Raw genomic sequence first — 16,605 nt, 5'->3', positions numbered from 1 at the left:
TTGTGCAAACATTTGTTTTCTTAATTAATAAATAAAATGTAGCAGCCAGGCGATACAACTTCCACCAGTTAGCAACTGGTACCTGTTTCATCAAAAATGGGGTAGCATGCTGTCTCCATAACCAGACTTGTCCCTTAGCCAGCTCCCCAACTCAGCTTCAACTCATAAAACTAAATTCAATATGTTCTTTGACCTTTATAGGTGAAATTCTGTAACACTTACTGTCCTCCTATTCTCCATCTGTTAAAAAATACTAAGTTATTAACAGCTAATTACAGATACAGAAGCAAATCAACAACTAGATCACAGTATGTATGAGCATTAATTTGCAGGATTCAATCTTGCCAACGTGTATATTTCTACAAACCCACTGGAATTAATGAGTTGTATGGCAATAAATGACAGCAGGACTCTGTCCAAAGCATGCTACAGCTTGCTGTAAATTTCCATCGCTTCCATAAGCAGCACTATGTATCTCAAGTGTGCGGTGTGACATAGCATGAGGCAATCTAGTAAATGGACCCAGTAAAATCACAAGCATCAAGAAGGGATGAAAGGCTTTTTGTTTATTTGGAGGCAGGGAGGGGGGAAGCAGGGTCTGTCATCTTTTTTTTTTTTACTTACGTGAACCTGCACCACTAATATGATTAGATTTTTGCCTGAACAAGGAGAATTGAGCATGGCCTGAAGTAGGTTAATTACCATGGTGATTTAGAAGGGCTCTCCTAGCTCTGGTTTAGTGCCTGACAAATGTTTCATGCTCCTGACTTTGGCAGCTCATTTTGCTTGTTGCCATCATAATCTCTTAAATTACAGTATCTTTCAAAACCATGAAGTGCCTACAAAAATAAGCTCTCATTCATATATTAAGAACTTAAAGAACTTTAGCAATGTGCCTTTCCAGCAGGAATGTGGTGTTTCTGTACACTTCTCTCTACAGCTTGAACTACATAGCAGAGAAAAATCAGTGATTTCTATGGTGTGCTTCCTAGCTTATTACTAAACTGAAAAAGCAAAGTGGTCCTGTGCAATTAAGAGATGGAAGTCATCTTTACCATGAAATAGTTGGTTTCATTCTCCCCTTAATTTTGCCAAGGTAATAGATGGAAAGAGTTAATTCTTACACTGGAGTAGGTAAAAGTGGGCCCATTTCCAATGATATGAGATGTCCTGCCTTCTTGCTTGGAAAAAAAAATACCTTGCTTGGGTTGGACAGCACGTGCAAACTGCAACTAGAAGCTACTGCCTTAAAATACAGCAAATACCAGCCTGAAATGCTAGTATATACAGCACTGCAGAAGTGAGGAGAGCACTGCCTTTCAGTTTAAAATGTCACAACTCCACAACCTGTTTAGGACAAGAAGGTGTGAGATTTGTAGTTGCTCCCTGGTGAATATTACCATTTTTAATTATGTTCAATATCTAAAAAGATCTGGAAGTGCATCTCATTTCTTTTGCTACTACTTGGAGTACTACTTAAAAGAGGCAAATGCACACCAAAGATGATTTATTTACACTTTCCAGAATATGCTCAAAACAGAGACTGTGTTTGCAGACATGGAGATAGGAATTGGAGAGGGTCAAATGAAAATTTTCATTTCAGATAGTGGGTAGCCAGTGCATTTTCCTACACTTCTAGGCTTTCTCCGATGCAGTAATTTTGTTCTGTTTTCTATAAGGGAATGCATTTAGGGAGTTCTCTTTTCTTTCACTTCTATGGTTTCTTACTACAGCCACACTGATTAATGTGGTAGCTTAAAGTTTTGCATAAATCACAAACTCACAGTCCCAGTTAAACTCGTATTTATGCAAAAAGTATAGTCTTGATTGAAAATGTTTCAAATAGTTACAGATTGCTCTCATTTGCTCACTCCCTCTCCTTTCCCTTGGATGTCCAGAAGCTACTAATGTCACCAGAAGTATTCATAATCTCCCTTGGGTCTATTACTGTCCAAATTTTAAGCATCTAATCACAATGAGAACCACCCGATTGTTTGAGTCACTGGCATGCATCTCTGCATCCGACGCTTCAAGTGTCCTTTTCTCCCTTAGTAGCTTCATGAAAGGTCAAATTTTGCCACATGTTGGGTAGAGAACATGGATATTTGTCTATTATTTTAACCTACTATTATGTTAGACTCACTCTACTTGGTTAATCTTGTGTGTTTTTTTGTGAAGTCAATAGTTATTTTCTTACAGGAGTCACCTCTATAAAAGGAGAAATAGACTAAATTTAAATCTGAATGTATTACACCTAAAGCTGAGCTGGGGACATAGGTTATTAAGATTCATTGAGATATGAATAGATGTTTGGATGGTATATTAGATATGCCAAAGCAAGTGACCAAATGGATAAGCAAAATAAAACTGTCACCTACCTGTGACAGGAATACCAGCAATCAATCAACATGCATCCTCTGGCAACCAAAATGCTAACCTAAAGAGAGGTCCAAACAAAACACCCACAGTTTCCTTAGCTATAATGAAGGGAGCTTGGACAGGTCAGTGAAACAGCACAGACTGTGTGAAAGAGACTGCTGGGTGGGGAATTATTTGCTGGGGAATTGGATCAGACTGATTCCAACAAATGACAGAGCAGAAAGGCAAAAAGGAAGTCAAGTAAGTACCAGCATTCCAGCATTAATTCTTCTGGACTCCAAGACTGGCTAAAGGGTAATTGCACTTCAGACCCCTTGCAAATTCTTGCATCCATTCATTTTAAACCATTTATCTGCAGAAAGTATAATCTGAGAATTCTTTCAGTCTTCAAACCTGGGAAGGCTTCCAGCTTCAGGAGCAGGGACAGGGCAGCATAAGCCTGCCTACTACAGGCACATGGCAGTCTACTTGCGTTGCAGACTCTTACTGCGTGTTTATCAAAATAACCTTTAGGTAAACTCGTTTCAGCTTTTAAGCCTTACCTAGCTTACTGCTGATGTCTGTGCCTCATGCTCTCAGTTGTGCAACAATTCTATCAGAAATGTACTGGTCATTTGCACTTATGTTGTGTTCTGCCCTGTGTTCCTCTGAAATGTTAATTAGTAATTTTGCAGTATTGGGTAGTAACTCTGACTTTTGACAGTTCTTCCTTAGGGAAATTGTAGCATTTTTAAGAAGTCAGCCTCTGTTACTATCAGGTTTGAGAAGCTAGGTGAAAGAAAATTGCCAAGCAATTGTAGAGACATTTTTAGTATTTTGTAGAATTCTGAAGACAAAATGGAAAATGTGTTGCTTATGAGAAGAGGGAAGAGTGGAAGGAAGTCTTTCCCTATTTTACTCATGTAGGGTTAGCTTCCACCACCCTAGCAGGAATGAAGTGTTGCTCTTGGTGAGAACTGAACCCATGCTACTTATCAAGACACAATGTAGGAAGGTTCCATTCTGAAATTGTTACTGTCTTTCAGGTGAGTCAGAGCAGTTCTGGAATGAAAATTTTATGCAAAGTTGAAATTTTTGCACATACTCACAAAGTGAGTTCAAATGCATTTGAGAGTTTTAAGTAGACACAACAGGATTTTCTCTTAGAGCTTAAGAGTGTATAGACTTCATGTAGGGGGTCCAAATACTGCATCCTGAAGATCAGAAAGGTTTCAGCGAAGCTGTTTTGCCATATACAACTGCTATTGCAGAGTAAGTTCCTAATCGTGGTATCATTTTGCACCTCCTCCTTCTGGTCTTAAAAATTCTACAGTGAAAGCAAGCCAGTAAGCTTTTGGTAACCGCAATATTTCTTTCAGTTCACTCTCCGTCAACAATAGATCACTTTCAACAATACAGAGTCATTGTACTCAGAGCACTCATACTATGTTCTATACCATGTTCTAAAACTTATTGTTTGCCAAATTAAAAAATTGACAGATGTACTCTAGAAGCTTGTGTAATTTTTGAACATTTTGGGGAATTTAACAAAACCAACAAATAGGAGAAGTTATGATGCTTGCCTTTTTTTTTTTTTTTTTAACCTTAACTGTAACAGGCAAGTGAAGAGAGGCTATCTTTACTGTAAATCCTAACAGCTGTGATTGTTTGAGACTGCACATAAAATAGAATGGCTGGTCTAATCATTTACTGACTTATCCTCAGATAAATGATAGATTAGACTAAAATTACTTTGAGCTTTCAACTGAATTGCAACTAAGAGTAGAAAAACATGCTCAGAATGGCATGCTGTTACTATTCTCTGTTGCACTGCCTTCTGAAAGAACTACAGATTTGGGGCTGTCAAGCATCTTTTACAATTTTCATTCCATTTGGTTTTTGCTTGATAGCAAAACTGTCCAGGTATCTGCTATATAACAACTCTGGCTAGAATGCTTGGTTACTATTTGGGGTGTTTATCTGCTTTTATTGTAGTTGAGTAGCATTTCTCTTATAGGCACAGAAAATAGGTAATAACTGAAGACTATCTCACAGCAGGAAAGAACAATCAGATTGGCAATGCATCACTGAATGGCATGACTGAAGACAAGACAAAAAGCGGGTAACAAAGGTAACATTGGCAATATTTAAAGCAACTGGTATTGAATTTGGGGAAGGTCAATACTTAGACAGTATTTCACTGTTTGAGGTGAAGGCTTTAATTAGAGTTAAGGCCAGAACAAAGAATGATTTAACCAAATGCCTAATTTCACCTATTTAATCTGTTCCTTTATTTCTAGGTCAAAAAAAGAATAATCTGATACTGATCAGTTGTTTCCTATTGGTACCTAATAATCAGTAGATGAAATACAAGAAATTCTCAGTTTTCAAGTTTCAAGTCCTCTCAGTTCTCTGAAAATTGAGAGGGATATGCTGAATGTGAGTACTGTGCCTCAGCATTTCAAGCTCAGAGGACTCATGCAAATAGTAAAACATTCCAGAAAACCACTGAACAGCTGTACCCTTATGCTGGGGGGCTTACGCAAGGGAGAAAAATGCACTAGTTGACTTCCCTAAAAATGTTCTATTGGCAGTCATCCTCCATTTAACCCTGTATTGTCACAGCCTTTGCTTGAAGCAGCCAGCGCATGATGTACAAGATGCAAACTGAACTTGTTTATTTAGAAACCATGCATGTCCCTCCCAAACTGAGTTTATAGGAGTATGTATGTCTTCCTTTCATCTTTTTGTCTTTTTAAAAAAAAAAAAAAAAAAAAGCCTTTTTGTCTTTTCTGTTTCCCATTACCTCAGACTCAGATGATTTTCCTTCTTCCCCTGCCTCCTTTTCTCCCCTTATGGGCCCAAGAGCTAGTCTGATACCATTCAGTTTCTGGTAGTTGTGCAGGATTTTGTTCCTCAGGTTCTTTACTTCAGGTGTAACAATCAGAAAGGGAAAACATGAGGCAGGAAGACGCTTGTTTTCAAAGTAAAACTCTAGCTTTGCTGCTGGACATGTCCCTGTTTTACTATTGACTTGGTTATTAGCCAACATCAGCTTTGCTAATATTAGCAGATTACCATAGGACAGTTGCAGTTCTTGCTCAAATCAGGCTTTCATTTAGGTAAAGGATATTTCTTTACCCATGTGCTTTCAAAAAAGCTCTTGAAGAGACAAGGGCCCTAAAATACTTTTGACTTAAATATTGGTATTATCATGCTGCTCCATTTCACCAAGTGCTCTGAAGTATACAGTGAAAAAGTCATGTCAGTACAGGGCAGCCACATACCCAAGCATGCTCTCACTTCAAACAGTAATATTCCTAGCACTGAAGTAAAGCTCACATGGCATGTTTTGGAGGGCACAGTGCTACACCTCCCAAGGATCTTTGCAGTCACCTGTGCTTGAGAATCAAGAGTGCACTTGACTCAGGATGCACTGATTCACAACACCTTAGGTTAGCTTTGTGTGGTTTTGTGGGTTTATTTGTTGTAGCATTGTTTTCGTTTTTTCTTTTTGGAGAGAGTGGGGAGCAGGGTGATGGAACTGACATGCTCAAGAGATCATATAATACAAGGGCATTTCACCATTTTGGGTTTTACCATCCTTCTTGGTTTTGCTAGCTATATTACTGGCCCTTGGTACCCACAGGAGAAGTCTCAGAGCCAGGATGTTAAAGAGTTCACTGATGAATTTTATTTTCAAAATAGACCAATAAATTTTACTTTGATAAAAAACAGGAAACAAGCTATACACATTTGGCAGAACATCTATCTTGCTATCATTCTATTAAGTGTGCTGCTTTCCAGACAAAGCACTAGGGATTGCAATATCTGCTTTTTGCATGGGCGGTAATATCTCTCACACTGACTTGTATTAAGGTGTCTGTATTTGAGCTTTCATTCTCTGATTAACCCCTTAGTACCTCAGTAGTCCAATTGACATGTGTCAAAATCACAGGTTCATTGCTTGTCTTTATATTTGGCTACTCATTGAATTTTCACCTAGTCCTTATAATGATGTGCCCTTAACAGGAGTTTTGTTTAAGTGAAATCACAATTGGTTCTCTATGTTTTCCATGTTATGCTTACTAACAGTTACAATGCTACTAATTTATCTAGAGCTTAGCAGCATTACCCTTTTGAAAAGATTATTTTTTTTTTGTCTGAGTGAACTCTTGTACTTTACCAGTTATCCAGTTACTGTTTTCTTTCAGTTACCAGTTGCTGTTTTCTTTCCTTTCTGCCTTTGGTTTCCCTTTTCTGACCCTAATGAGGTATTCATTAGGAAGCCTCCATGCTGATCCTTTGCTTTTAATCTTTTAAACTTCTCCCTCCAGGCTGTTACTTACATTCTCATTTTTTAAAAAAGGCTTTTCTGAGGCATAGTGCCATAATGCAGTATTTTCCCACCATAAGAATATCTAAATTAATTATATAACAGAACAATAATCAAGGGTCTCAACTGGACCCAGTGAAACAAATCCTGTTACATAGTGCTGAATTATGACACATGGAAAACAAAGCTGCTTTTGAACAAGGGCGTCGAAATCTAACATCTATTTCCTTACACAGAAATTTACAATACACTTGCTTTCACTTTATAAGTTCTCCAGTAGGACAAACACTATTTTTCACAGTGAAGTTGAAAAAAAAAAATATTCAACATGGAATTTGTTTTTCCCCAGAGCCATAATGTCTTGATTAGCAGGAAGCTGTGTGAAAGTCACCAGCCATGGTGTCAGAAATGTAGTGCTAGATCTTCCATGTTAAATGGTTTAATTAACATGACATATTTTAGTGACATTGATAATGTCCATGTCCACGTATGAATGCTGCATCTGCATGAGTGTTTATTTTTTAGCAAATGTTTTCATTACTCAAGCAAAAGTTTCTATCAGTCACTTTAACCACTGATGATAGGTGGGAAACAGGGATGTGATTTGTCACAGCTTTTTAGTGAGAGTATATTAGATAAAAACATGCAAGTTTTTTTTCCCCCCTTCTTCCACTTTTTGACAGATTAGCTGTTGTTGCAGATGAAAATATCTGTACTGCATACATAATGTATTTCTCAAACTTGAAAACTCTTCAGTGGCTTGTTATTCATTAACTTACACTTGCCTTCTGTGTTTGCAGGGGGAAAAAGTAAAAATACGAAGCACAACCTGCAGAAGGGGCTGTGTGTTAAACTTGTAGAGCTCTTAGGTGCCTCATGGCCCATTTTGGTGACTTAGTTCATGGCAGGAAAAAGTCCTCCTGAATGTACAGGTGAAGCCTCACACACATTAGATATTTCCATGCATGTTAGAACGTTATCAATGTGCCACACAAGTTGGAGCAAATTTATGCACCTTTCTTACTGTTTTAAAAGTACATACAGAAAGGCTGTTCTTTATACCAGTTCCTGGTACCAAAAAGAGTATCTTGCAGAGTTTACTGCTCATATTTAATATCTCACTTTTAACTAAAGAAAACTGTTCAGGAGCTTGAGTTACATATATAGTGTTAACTTTTACCTCTTCATCTTCTAGTTTAGCAGAACATGACAGTGGGAGAGGGACTACCAGGGAAGCCTCTACTTGCACTAACCTATAATTCCACAAAGAAGCCCCATCACCCATCGTTGTCTACAAAGTTATTAGCTGTGTCCCCTGCCCTTCCTCCTGCAAACATCTATAGAAAACAACAGAAACCTAATTAGAATATCCCTTTCAGTAGTTTTGTACTAGTAACACCACTGATTTTGAGCTGCTTCCTTCACAGTAAATAAAACTAGAGATCTGAAACCTTGCACCTTGATTAAAAAAGAAAATAAAAGAAAGAAAAAACAACTTTTCTCCTAGAAAGACCACTTACTTTACAAGGAAACAACTGCAGCTCTGCCTTTCTATTCTGTTCTCTAATGTGATCTCTGCCAATGACAGAGAAGATGCCCACAGCAAGATGCAATCACTGTCAGTATGTCACTCGTGCATTAGACATTTTAGAATATTATTTTTAATTTAGATGCATGAATTCTAATTTTCTGCTAAATTATCAACCACCACTAGTTTGAACTCAGCAAATTTTACTTATTTTTGCCCATGTGCTGGTAAGTATACACTTAATTACCTCAGTCAGTAGTACCCAGACTTTCACAGAGTAGACCATAATACCCCTCTTATAGCCATTCCTAATCTGGCTATACTGCTTTTTTTTTTTTTTTCAGCTTCCATTTAGTAATACTTGTCTTCTATCATGTGATGACCCATGCCATTGTTATTTTATCATTCTTTGCAGAATTTAAGAGATGTTTTATCATTTACCACCTTTTTTTTTTTTTCTCCCTTGAACCAAAATCAGAAGAGTCCAGGGTTTCACCACATACTACATGTATATTTCATTTCACACAAGTTACCTAGCAGTACAACTGGGCTTAATAAACTAAAAGATATAACCATTAAAAGACATAACCATTTACCTTGTCATTGACTCATGTCAATTAATAAAAGCTGAAGATGTAGAAAGTCTTCAGTGTGGGGGGCAGGGGAGTCTGGAAGAGACCTGCATAGCTGTTACTTTCTCACAGCCCATGTTTGGGAGTAATATTGTATTCCTGAGAAAAAAAAATATTAATTGTTGCAGAAATTGCTCTGGCTAACAGCCATGTTAAATGATGCGCATTTCTAATATTTTAGACTTTAAAGTGTTAAGGTTTATATGCAGCAAAAACTGTTAGGAAGAACCCATGCATACATGTACCCTCTTCATGTCCTGGAGTCAGTTTGGGAATAATAGTTTGTGAGCAAGAAATCTCCATGAGACACTAATATTTTTGGTTTCAATTCAACGAGCCTTAGTCTGTGTGAGTAGCTGTTACTCTCAAGGCTCCAAAGCATCACCATAACTGTGATCATCAAAAAGATAAATCCCAGAATGCAAATAACCTCTAAAGTGGCAAAGATTTCATTTGACTCACAAAAAGAAAGATTTATGTAGCACTCCTGAGGTTCCTAACTTCTCACCCCTTTCTGCTGTATAAAATCAATTTCTATATTCTGTGAATTTTCCTTGGGTGTTTTAACAAATGAACAGCTACCTCTTTTCTTACCAATATTGGTATATCTGGTCCATTCAACCCTTTGTGTTTGAACACCTTAGGAAAGCCCCCCACCTTCTTTCCTTTCAACATACAAAACATTTCCATCTGCATTTTCTGTATTGTCAGTGTCCCTAAAAAACACGCTTTTTTGAAAAGTCCTTCTTCACACAACACCAAAAGAGCAATAGTTTACATACGAGATTTTCAGCATTTGCCCAACTTCATGAGTAGTGACATCAGTAAGAGTTTCCCAAAGTTTGACTGAGTTTCAGGAATTTTGTAGAAAATCACATAGTTACTATGCATATGATTTAAGCTAACCCACCAGTTAGCAAAAGTAAGCAGCAGGCTTACAGAACTCTAATGCATCATCTGTTAATTGTTTTAGATAACAGAAATGCGTTATTTCTGTCACAGGATCTTTATCTACATAGGATTGTGTAGACTCCGCATTTTCCTGTTTTCAAGAAGTTGCAAAGATAAAACATTTGCAGTATGCCATCAAAAGACTAGCCCCACTACTAGTATTGCAAAGATAAAACATTTGCAGTATGCCATCAAAAGACTAGCCCCACTACTAGTACAACACAAGTTGCCTCAGTGAAACCAGAGGAAGAGCAAGTGACTGAAGTACAAACATGTCAAGTGGTTAAAAAAAAAAAAAAAAAAAAAGAAATCACAGAATAAGATCATGCAAATGAGAAGAGAAATCCAGAAAACTTGCCTTTACTTGAGCATTTGAGGCGACCTCAGCTTGATAATTGTATTCATGCCTTTTCAGTGGTATTGCATTTCAAATTGAACACAAATAGCTAAAGACCTTCAGTACCACAAAGGCAGCCGTGCAAGTACCATTTCTTCCTGTCAGATTCAGTTCTGGTCTTGGCAATGCACGGAACAGTTGGGACCTGCAAGTTGAAACCATTGTCTTTATACATGTGAATATTTTTTAAAAGAGCTGATCAACATTGTCTCATCCTTGAACAGCAGTAGAAAGAAGGGCTCTTATCTTACATTCAGAGCAGTTTGTGGAAGTGGTCTTTATTTCCCCCAGAAAGACCACCCTCCAGGTGATAGCTATGTTCTAAAGGACTGGTGAAACCATTTGCAGATACTAAGATCTTGACAGTGAAACTAAGAAGTCTTTCAGTGTTGGATGCACAAAGACATTCACTCTAGCAAGAAATAAGAACAACCAGAGGCTGATGATACACCCAAGAGCATGGAAAATGTCTTGTAGCACCTTATTAAGCCCTTTGTGCTCTGAACCACCACAGTATTTCTGCTGCAAGGTGGAAAGGAAGAGTGGTAGTTAATGCTGTACCTGATGAAGGTACCCACAATCTTGAGTGAAGAGTACCCCATAGCTTTTAAGACAGAAACAGGTGTATTAAATACCCAGTAAGTCCAATCATGATTTTATGTGTGATTTGAAAACAGGTGAGGTATCTCCCGTGTGATACCTGGTCTCTGTTCTGTTAGAAGAGGGCATAATAAGGGTTTTCAGCAGTGCCTTTTACTTCAGTAAGTTTTCCCACCACCCTGTTTCTACTTAGCCTTTTTAACATCAGGCTGAAATACAGATCTGGATGTAGGCCAGAATTAATATAAGCTCCCTTACTCCTCAGATTGGAGGAGTTCACCATAGCAGTTTATAGTTCATTCTCCGTGGAAATGATGTGCTAACAGAAATTTCAGGTGTGTGTTTAGGTGTCCAGAAGCTACATTTGCGTAGGACATGTATTGCTATGCAATTAAAAAATACTTTAAAACTTATTCTGTGGAACTAAGCTATCAGAATAGTAACTTAAAATTCGTCAAATGATTTCACTTGCTCTTGGCAAACCTGAATTTGATTTCCATCTTTTATTAAAAATAATCACATGGGGCACACTATATTTTATATAGGCAATTCCAGCTGCAATAAAGGAAATGTGTTAATCCACTCATTTACTATCATTTGGAGAAAGTAACCGTTCAGTACGTAACCTTTCACAGTTCAAACTAATATCACTTTTATTCGTTCTGGGACTTGATGGCTTCATTCTTCTTAACTATGGACTCTTTTGGGTACTTCAAAAATACCCTAAAGATACTGCATAATGAGGCATCAGATTTGAAATTATGAATGTACAGTTAGCTGTATGTTTATAATAAAACAGTACCTTATGTTATGTTGCCCTTCAAAAAAATCTTTTCATGTTGATATTGAAAACTGTAGAAGTTCTAGTATTTCCTTTTTGGGCACTATGCAGTAAATGGTTAAAAAAGGGAGGAACTGATAGGACCCTGATAAACAGCCTTTAGGTTAGCCTAATACTCACAGATCATTTTTCTCTCTTAGGAGGGCACTACTCTTCCTTTCTGATAAAGCTAATGGCTAGAACAGAGGTGCAAAACTCCATGCTGATTGATAATGATAGGTAATACCCTCATTTCAAAGAGCCAATATATCCAATTGTCTTTGGTGTTTATTAGACAAAGAGGCAATTCTTTACCCTGTGGTATAAACCAGAAGAATGACTACCTTCTGTTTTAACAGTGAATTTCTTATATTTAAAAAGAAATTCAGCTACAGGTTTAGTAACCTACATGAGAAAAGATCTTCATTTATATCAAGACAGAACAAGTGTCTGTCCCATGGGACATGGGGATATCATTTAGAGATTCACCTTTCAGGCATTTTTTCTGAAGCTTAACCTTTTGATGTTTAGTTTAAGTACTGAACTAGAACTCTTAAGGTAGACGTTTATTTCACTTTATCAGTTTATTTATTTAAAAAAAAAATAAACTAAAACTAAAAAGTTTAAAACTAAAGTTAAAAACTAAAGTTTTAAGTTACTGCTGCATGGATAATTTTATATTTACATCTCCTAAGGATATATAATACCTAATGACATACTAAACACCAGAGAGTTTTAAACACACTCTTACAGTCTTGTTCAAAGAATGAAATAGAGTTTGCTATATTGATGATGAATATATTGAAGATGAATAAAGAAGAAAGAGACCAGAAAATTACATGAAAAATTTTAAGATACCCAGAGGTACACAGTCACACCAGAAACAGTGATTTATTACGCCACCACCTGATCAATATTCTTCAAGAGATTAGATGAATACACTGCATGTTGAGCATTGTTAGTCTTTCAGTGTTGTCGAATCCAGTTCTGCATTTATTAAACCCAAGGATGGTTTTCCTCCACTTAACAGTGAACTAAATTATGTGTGTTTACAGGAAAAAGCTCCCAGAAAATGTTTACTGCTAAGCACGTACCTAGAAGATGTGGAAAATGAAACCTATAAACTAAAATACTTCCTGACAGTTTACTTTTGGCTAGCCATAATGAGTGATCTGTGGCTCAGTCAACAAACTTTTGTACAAAATAACCTAACCATTGCCACGCCAGCACTTACTAAACCACTAAACTCTAATGAGGTTGAGAAACTAGTGAGGTTAAGCAATCCTTCCTTGACAGTAACATCTGTGAATAAATTTTCATAGAAATATATATATCAACTTCCCAACTTCTGGGAAAAAAAAAAAAAAAAAAAAAAAAAAGATGGAGGGAATAGGTAGCATTAACTTTGGCCAAAGAGCTAAGTAGCATAAATAAGTATTTCCAATGTTCCTGAACTCTGCAAGTACTACAAAAGTACAGGCAAAAACTTGTCCAATCTTTCACTGCTCCATCAGCAGATGGAATTCTAACTGTGATATTATTAAACTGTATGTTGTTGGAAAGAGCATGCAGAAAGTTTCTCATGTATTACATCGTAGTATTATTAAGCATTCAGTAATAGTACTAAGCTTTAATAGAGATGTTGCTTTTCTGAAGCCAACATTTTTCTGTTTAAAAGAGTTTTCTAGCACTTGGATTGCTCTTCATTCAAGGCATGATCCATTTTGCCTGCTTCTTTCAGCAAGTTTCCCCTTACACCCATGGGCTTTGCATCTAGACTTTCAATTTTAACAAGCTGAACTGGGTCAGAGTATCCAAAAACTAGTGCAGATCTCTTCCACTCCTAGCAGGATAGGACAGCTTTCTCAACTCTCTCCAAAATCTTGGGGATTAACAGAAGACCTTCAGTACCCCCTGAGAACAGAGGCTGCAATAACAAGACTGGCCTTGGTGCTGAGCCAGTCTCCTGCAGATGACTAGGATAACTGAAAGCCACTCCAAGTTGTTCTCTTTCTAAGCAGAAGTGGTCTGGAGGTGCTCTCGGTAACTCAATTACCAGCATGGTGGGAATGGAACCCCAATTAATTGAGGTCTTAAAGAATTTCATGGGTTCTACATGCTGAAGAACAGCTTACTTTCTACAGCTAAGTATTGTCTTCAAATAGTGTAACTGCAGGAAAATGTCTACAAAGAAAAAAAGTAATCAGAAGTTTTTTATTCATAACTCCACAGTGACATAAACTGGTGTTTTAGAGGTGGCATTTCACCTATAACACTGTTTGCCACATGCATTTCTAACACTCAGTGCTAAAATGTGCAACTGAAAGATTATTTTCATTAATTATGCATTTTAAATCTGGCTCTGTGTATCACTTTAATTCTCTCTAGATGCTTCTGCTTTTAGAAACTTCAAGATATAACCCTCATAGGCTTGTACAGTGTTTTTTCCAAACATCCCTTAAGTTCCCTGACACTGTATAACCCATTGCACATGAATATAGAACAAGACACTGAGTATTTCTACTTATCTGGCACAAGATAATACAGTTAATATAAACTTTTCAGTTCTTCTTTGCTCATCTACTAGTTTCAATAAAATAAATATGTCATCACAACACTAATAACCTTTCTTCTCTATCTGGATCAAAATATATTTGCCAGCATTAGAGGACTGGTTAGCTAAATAAATCATTTGAAGCAGAACCATCATCACATCCTGAGTGTCCAAAGGTGTAAAAACATGCCCAGCTGTATAGCAAAAAACAGAAAGTCTGCGTGTATGTATGGCTGGGGAGAAAGATATGTTTTCAAATTGTGACATTGCTTACAATTTCTTAAATATATACTACAGAAGGTCTAAAAATCACCAAACTGTAGACTCACATTGCCATTTCATCTAAAATTAAAAGTAGTTCTGAAGCAGCATTTTCATCAATAAAAACATCTTCCACTAAATAGGAAAATACATATTGGAGTCAAGTTAACTTAGAATTACTTTAAATAATAACCTGTGTGATACTTGAGGAAAAAAAAAAAAAAAAAAAAAAAAGAGTTGCATGTTTAATAACAGGTAGAGTTTAAAAAATTATCTATGAGTATGTGACACTTTTTTAAAATCTACACTGTTTAGGTAAACTATATATCCACTCTCCCTGTAAACATATTTTTTCTTATTTTGGCTTAAACCCTTTAGAGTTTAAGCTGCATATATCTGAAAAACTCAAGCATCAGGACCTTGCTCCATAACTTACTAGTGCATAAATCAGAGTCAAGGTCTGAAAAAACAGAAGCATACCAGCATAAAGGAAATTAGACATAAGCAAGTAGATAGTAAAATAAATTTAAAATGGCTCACACTGGTACATTATACTTTACATAAATGCAGATGTTTATGATGGGTATTTTGTCTTACATTGCATTTTAAAGAAATAATCTTGAAGGAAAGTGATACTGCGGAAAGTGATGACATTTCATTATGAAATAATAATCCTATTTTTAAATAGGAAATACAGACCTCTAGTGGTGGAAATATATATTAATCATAGAATCATAGAATATCCTGAGTTGGAAGGGACCCTTAAGGATCATCAAGTCCAACTCTTGACACCGCACAGGTCTACCCAAAAGTTCAGACCATGTGACTAAGTGCACAGTCCAATCTCTTCTTAAATTCAGACAGGCTCGGTGCAGTGACCACTTCCCTGGGGAGCCTGTTCCAGTGTGCAACCACCCTCTCTGTGAAGAACCTCCTCCTGATGTCAAGCCTAAATTTCCCCTGCCTCAGCTTAACCCCGTTCCTGCGGGTCCTGTCACTGGTGTTAATGGAGAAAAGGTCTCCTGCCTCTCGACACCCCCTTACGAGGAAGTTGTAGACTGTGATGAGGTCTCCCCTCAGCCTCCTCTTCTCCAGGCTGAACAGGCCCAGTGACCTCAGCCGTTCTTCGTACGTCTTCCCCTCCAGGCCTTTCACCATCTTCGTAGCCCTCCTCTGGACACTCTCCAACAGTTTCATGTCCTTTTTATACTGTGGTGCCCAGAACTGCACACAGTACTCGAGGTGAGGCCGCACCAGCGCAGAGTAGAGCGGGACAATCACCTCCCTTGACCTACTAGTGATGCCGTGCTTGATGCACCCCAGGACACGGTTGGCCCTCCTGGCTGCCAGGGCACACTGCTGGCTCATATTCAACTTGCTGTCTACCACGACCCCCAGATCCCTCTCTTCTAGGCTGCTCTCCAGCGTCTCATCGCCCAGTCTGTACGTGCAGCCAGGGTTTCCCCGTCCCAGGTGCAGGACCCGGCACTTGCTCTTATTGAACTTCATGCGGTTGGTGATCGCCCAGCTCTCCAACCTATCCAGATCCCTCTGCAAGGCCTTTCCACCCTCATTCGAGTCCACAACTCCTCCAAGTTTGGTGTCATCAGCAAACTTGCTCAAAATACCTTCTATTCCTACATCCAGATCGTTTATAAAAATATTGAAAAGTACCGGCCCTAAAATGGAGCCTTGAGGGACCCCACTGGTGACCGCCCGCCAGCCTGACACAGCCCCATTTACCATAACCCTTTGGGCCCTGCCCGTTAGCCAATTGCTCACCCATCGTATGATGTTTTTATTTAGCTGTATGGTGGACATTTTGTCCAGTAGGATCCTATGGGAAACCGTGTCAAAAGCCTTGCTGAAGTCCAAAAAAATCACATCAGCTGGTTTCCCTTGGTTTCCCTATTATACTCATGCAACTTCAAATGCAACTTCAATTTAAATATCACCATGCTGAACTGTGTCATTTCCCCAACCACTCAAAAGAAAAACAACTTTCAAAATAAGCCCAATTGCACTGTTCAGTCATTCTTCAAGCATTGATGTTTCCAGAGGAAAAAGTTGCAGAGTTGAAAGCTACTTGGGAAGTGAAGGGAAAATAATGAGAGTAGCCTATGAAAATGGAAGAGATGTTATTCTTTTCAGCATAAGTTATGAAAGCC

At 37.8% G+C, this 16,605-nt stretch overlaps 1 protein-coding gene and 1 long non-coding RNA gene across 12 annotated transcripts in view; one reads left to right on the top strand and one right to left on the bottom strand.

Annotated features, from left to right (window-relative positions):
- Positions 1 to 16,605, top strand: part of AGTR1 (angiotensin II receptor type 1) — a 32,007-nt gene that overhangs the window by 623 nt on the left and 14,779 nt on the right. For 3 of the 10 annotated variants that reach the window (XM_082767249.1, XM_082767253.1, XM_082767248.1), the window contains exon 2: positions 4,376 to 4,489. The exons of 2 other annotated variants lie outside the window; for them this stretch is intronic. The gene's annotated coding sequence lies outside the window, so the exon portion shown is untranslated. Of the gene's footprint in view, positions 1 to 4,375; positions 4,490 to 4,658; positions 4,798 to 16,605 lie in introns of all 10 variants that reach the window. 5 more of the 10 variants (XM_082767255.1, XM_082767250.1, XM_082767256.1 and 2 more) reach the window with 3 other exon arrangements.
- The window catches only part of LOC309881382, a 260,443-nt gene that overhangs the window by 230,143 nt on the left and 13,695 nt on the right, over positions 1 to 16,605 (bottom strand). The gene's annotated exons all lie outside the window — the stretch shown is intronic.

This window comes from Aythya marila, assembly GCF_965140915.1.
Source record: "Aythya marila genome assembly, chromosome: 9".
Classification (NCBI taxonomy): Eukaryota; Metazoa; Chordata; class Aves; order Anseriformes; family Anatidae; genus Aythya; species Aythya marila.
Note: the sequence above shows the minus strand (reverse complement) of the source record. Positions and strands in the feature narration are given on the sequence as shown.